General features: G+C 40.9%; 1 protein-coding gene across 1 annotated transcript in view; it reads left to right on the top strand.

Annotated features, from left to right (window-relative positions):
* LOC104081344 (nesprin-2-like) overlaps window positions 1-5,477 on the top strand; it is a gene marked incomplete at both ends in the record, with an annotated part of 18,688 nt that overhangs the window by 11,613 nt on the left and 1,598 nt on the right. The window lies entirely within an intron of this gene.

Raw genomic sequence — 5,477 nt, 5'->3', positions numbered from 1 at the left:
CCTGCTAGTTCCAGATGACTTGGACTCAGGAGACTGTAATCCAGTCGCAGCGAAATCCAGCCCTGCTGTGAAGAAGGCAAGTTTTTTTTTTCTAATATTTTGCTATCAGCATATAGCATATTTTGACATATTTAGCCTGAAAGTTCCTCAAATGTGATCATTTTACCTTTTAGATTGCATGTACCTTATTACATAATTTACAACAGGACTTTTAAGTCTACAGCTGTCTTTTTTGAGAAAGAGAAATTCCGTGTAGTTTCTGAAACCTGGATACTAAAAGCTATTTCTCTCAACAGATCACCATAAGTAGTACTGCAGATGGCAGAAACAGCAGCAGCACAAGGTATTATTTTGTATTAGCCTGATCTCTTGAAGGATAGTGAAAACGGCAGAGGCGAGCTGAGTGCCGGCAGAAACCTGGGCGGCTGTTTCTCATAGCTTGACATGCAGGTGGAGGTGATTTCTGCCTACCAGTAGTGTCTCCCCTACCTACCAGCTCTGGGCTGCACCTTGGTGAATGGTTTTCCTTTAGCACTCCTGCTCCTAGACCTCTGCACCTATGTGCAACCTTGGCTTGTGTTTACTCTTGAGAAAATATTCCATCATACCTGGACAAAGAAACTTGCAGCTTAGAGCCACTTATTACAAACAGACCATGAAGGACAAAGGGAGAACTTCAGCCCCGGTACATTAGGGCCTATTCAAAGGATAGATCTCAGTAATGCCAAGGCAAAGAAGAGCCTAATCAGTCTGAATAGTGGTTTTCCTTTATACTTCAACATGTATTTATAGTGGTTTCTTTGTTGGCTGGGAGAACTTAAGTTTGCATCTGAAAATAGGGTAAAAACCCACTGATCTAAGCTATTACAAAGAAATGTTTCTTCTTCAGTAGTAAGGACAGTAAACCCAAGCCAGCAGCTGGCTTCCCACTGAGCAGTCTTGCACGCTTTCAAGTTATAGTTAAAGTGTTTCATGTGCAGTGCATTTTCCTGTAGATATGCTGCCCTGCATCTTGGAAGGGTAGTGGGAACCCTAGAGAGGGAGTTAAAACAACTTCTAAACCAAATTCAAACTCTAAAGTGCCTTTTTTTTTCTTTTTCTCTTTTTTTTTTCCCCCCCCTCCTTTTCAGAGGTGAAAGCCATCCACAACCTATTCAAGCAATTCCTCGATCTCCTTCCTTCTTTTACCGTGTATTACGAGCAGCTTTACCTCTTCAGTTGTTCTTTCTACTGCTTTTACTTCTGGCTTGCATGATTCCATCTTCTGAGGAAGACTACAGCTGCACCCAGGCAAACAACTTCGCCCGTTCTTTCTATCCCATGCTGCGATACACCAATGGGCCTCCACCAACTTAGAAAGCAGCCCATGAATCTTCAGTTATACCAAAACACACTCTCTGCGGTGCTTTTTTCGTGCTGCTAGCATTGATCAAGCAGTGACGTCGCATAATTAAATACAGAAACTTGTGTGCTGTGTTAGTTCCCCAAACTACACACCGCTGCACGATCACTGCTGCAGCTAAATAATGCCTCACATTTATAGCCTCCTTTCCCTGTCACAGGGAATGTGTTAAATTTCACATCTCAAAATGTATATCTTGAAAAAATTTCAGCATTTTGTATGGAAAACAAACTTTTTCTATAGATTTTTAAACTGTAAGCAACACACTTTATACTTTGATGCAATAGATACACTATTTTATAGGTGCAGTGCTCTTAAGCTTGCAAAAAGTGATTGAATACTGGGTTATTAGATGCAGAAACTACATCACAGTAATCTTAAACACAGCAGTTTGTCTCGGGTTAGCACAACAAACAAGCAATTGAAGAGGCACTTTGCCTAAAATGATTACTGCACACAGTTCACGTTATCTGTATCTTTTGGTACTGTAGTCACTTGGTGGAAACAAAAAAAATCTACATCTTTACGAGTCTTTGTTATTGTATTTTATTCATCTAACATGTTCAATAAAAGGATGCACGTTTGTTTTGTTTTACGTATAGTGTTCTAGTGGTTAGGACTGCTGTGTTGTCTTTTTATACCACCTTTGAAATAAGAAATTGTTGCATTGCATGGAAATGGTTTATAATGCACATATTTTCTAGGTGAATATGCTTATGTAGACTATCCCTGATGTATACAAATAACGTAATGACTTTTTAAATGAAAGATTTTTTCAGTTTTTAACCTGCTGAATAGTGTACAGTATCTTCGGAGAGAATTGTGCATTTTTATAAGCTTCACCTTTAAAATGAAACTGACACTTGGGCAATGGCTAGAGAAACACCGTGTACAGTGAGCATTGCCATTGCTTCTCCGTTGTACAGTTTGAGTACTGTCATTAAAATTTTGCCAGTGTGTGCAGGGACTATTGGTGTGTCTAGTGGGGGGCAACCAGCCATATGTTCCAGCAGTGCTGACCCTTCCGCTCCTGTATAGGTCAACTTATTTGCATGCTAAGGCAACAGCATCAGAAGAAGCATAACCACTCTTGCTTGTCAGAGCAAGCGTTTACAAATTCAGACGTGGAGCCTGTGTTCGGTGGCACAGATGCTTTCCTTTGCAACTGACTGTAATTTCCTGGAGGAAGAAAACAAAGTTGAAGCAACTAGTGCTTATTACTAGTTTGAAATGCTGAACTATTTCCTCACCCTGGAACTGATTTTCTAAACTGGGAGTTATGGCAGTGCTGGAGAGGGGAAGTGCACATCAAGAAGAGCTCAGTGCAGTAAAGGGTTTGGTTGAACAAGTCAGAATTTTTGTGTTTGGTTGCAGTGACAACCACCCAGGAATTAGCCAATTTCTGTAATCCTTACCTATAGAAAATAGGATTTGTGATTAGCCTGTGAGAATTCTCCCACCTTTTCTATACTTGTCACCACTGGAGGTTGCATATTCCCTATCTTCTGGCAGGGGGATTTATGAAGCAAGTTGCTTTGCATTCTTATGTTCAGAGAAAGAACAGTCCCTGTAGCAAACCAACAGCTTCTTCCTAACCATGGTGGCAAAAAAAGCCTGGTTTATTTCCAGGATATTAAACTAAACTAATACATTAACTGTGGTACAGTTAAGCTTGCAAAGTTAGCAACATGACTTAGGAAAGTCAAAGCTTACAGTTTGGCACTTTTTAGTAGTGGTACCGTACAGTAGTTTACATCCACACTGTGTGCTTAAATATGGGTCAAGATACGCCAGCTCCATACTGAAGTGTCTCAACCTCAGTCCCAAGTAGCAGTGCCCGGGCTCCGTCCTGCTAAAGACACACGGATCTGGCTTCCATCAGTGCTTCCAGACCTGGCAGCTTTCACAGCCTGTAAGTAAGTCAGCACACCACTCTGTGTAGCTCTGCCTGTGGAGCCAGACTTGTGCTACAGCTACCAATTTCACAGCTACAGCTCTCGCAGTAGTGCTGTGTCCAGAGATAAATGATGGATCCTTGCTGCACACAGACACACACACTCCTCTCTTCCTCTGCCATCATTATTTTGTATTTTGAAAGCAATTACTTTCAGATGGAGCTCATTTAAGTTTCTGTCTCTGTAGAAGTCAGCCAACTCTAACCATTATTTCATTGCCAGGTTGTCACAAATGCCCATGCAAACCTTTCTGCCAAGAACTAATAGCCAGTTGCTGACATGATATTCAGTTCTTCTGCCATTAAAGAACCTATGCAGGGGAAAAAAAATTTGAACAATGTTAAAAGGTCTGAAGAAAATTTCATAGCCTGCAATTTCCTTTCATTATGTACAGTTATATCAAATTGTTGAGCTGATGTAATATATAAAATGAGGAGCTTTCATGAAATTATCTCAAAATGTCACCAAAAAAATAAGTCTGGGAAAATAACTTAAATGTTTTTCCCCCAAAACCTACTTTAAATAGTTTTACTTCCAGTTGATTATAACCACTGCACTGTAGACTGACACTGAAGTCTGCTTCAAACAAGTCATTATATATATGCACCAATTTCTTAGTGTCATCCTCTCGCTCAGGACTGGACTGTTAGCGTTCAGCAAAGGAAGAAAAAAAGATTAAAAAAGAGGGCAAGAGCAATAGCGAGAACAAGCAAGCTTGCGTGCGCTTTTGCACATGCATTGTGCGGAGTGAAACCAGGCCAAAACTAGTTTTAAGTTGAAGTCTTTTTTCTTCAGCAGGGAGATGAGACCTCAATCTATTCTCAGCTATACCCACCCCCCCGAAAATAGTCAACAACAGCTCCACTAGCATGGGAAGCAGAGCAGAGGACTGTGTTTATTATGACTTGCCCCCACTACAGTTAAATTTGCCAGTCCCTGAAACACTAGGGCACAACCTGCATCTTCTGTAGTCACTTGGTGCTGGGAAACGTCCTAAGAACTCAAGTACCTGACAAAGTAAATCAACCTACAGCTTGTGGAGTGACTGCGGAGGTAAGGACGAGATACTTACTCACAGACACCGTGATCACGCACATTATATGCTCATGAAACCAGGCTGAGCTCAGCTACAGGAAAGAAATAACCAAAAAGCTGTATATTTGGGTTTCATGATACCTGTTTATTCAGCCACAACGATCTACAACTGAATGAAACACACATATCTAGACAAATACTGTAAGTTCACAGAACTAAAGAGCAGCTGAGAGAAAGGGAGGGGGTTTTCCCCATTACTGTAACATACATAGGGTACTTTAAAAGGCACCGGTACTTTAAAAGGCACCTAAACCCATATGTGTTACAAACTTGCAGTGAGGGTGAAACATTGAAACTAAAACCACACATAAAGTAGGACTCGGAACAGAAGATTCTGGGGAAAATGGACATAGGAAAAGTGCAGTAACCTCTGTAATGGCTATGCCAGCTCCTTAGTACATGACGTTGTGATGAGTGAAGAAAGTGTTGTCTGTTTAGGCAGTAACGGCAGAAGTTGGCATTTTTATGGCATAGCAATATTGTTTCCTTCATGCACTTAAATTGAAATCAGTGACACTCAACTCATGAGGAGTGTAGGTGACTCCTACCTGTAAAGATGGAAAGAGTTAAAAAATATCCAAATCATAAATAAAATGAAATCTTAGTGTGCCATTTAACTTGCCACACTTCAGTTCAGTAGTAAAACACTGTGAAAAATTAATGTAAGTAAGACTTGTTTTCTATATTTTAGCAATCCACTTGCTTTTCATATTCCTGTCTACAACGCTTTCTTTAGTATTAGTTTAGGCACTGGCTCAGCACAACAGATGACCACATCCTTAACTGCTTTGCTGAATCATTATCTCGCAGGGCATAAATAATCCCAAATGATTTCTTCTGAGACGGATAGTGACGATAGCAAAGGCATTTCCATGACTTCCAGCCCTGAGTGTATGGATCACAGGACCGTGCACCATTGAAAGAAATGGTGCAGCCTACAGCTGGGCTGAGACTAAAAGCAACTGCCATGGTGGTGACTGTCCTTGGCTGTACTCGCTTACAGCTACTCTGCCATCCAAGGAACT

The sequence above is a fragment of the Fulmarus glacialis genome, unplaced genomic scaffold (assembly GCF_000690835.1).
Source record: "Fulmarus glacialis isolate BGI_N327 unplaced genomic scaffold, ASM69083v1 scaffold5128, whole genome shotgun sequence".
Taxonomy (NCBI): Eukaryota; Metazoa; Chordata; class Aves; order Procellariiformes; family Procellariidae; genus Fulmarus; species Fulmarus glacialis.
Note: the sequence above shows the minus strand (reverse complement) of the source record. Positions and strands in the feature narration are given on the sequence as shown.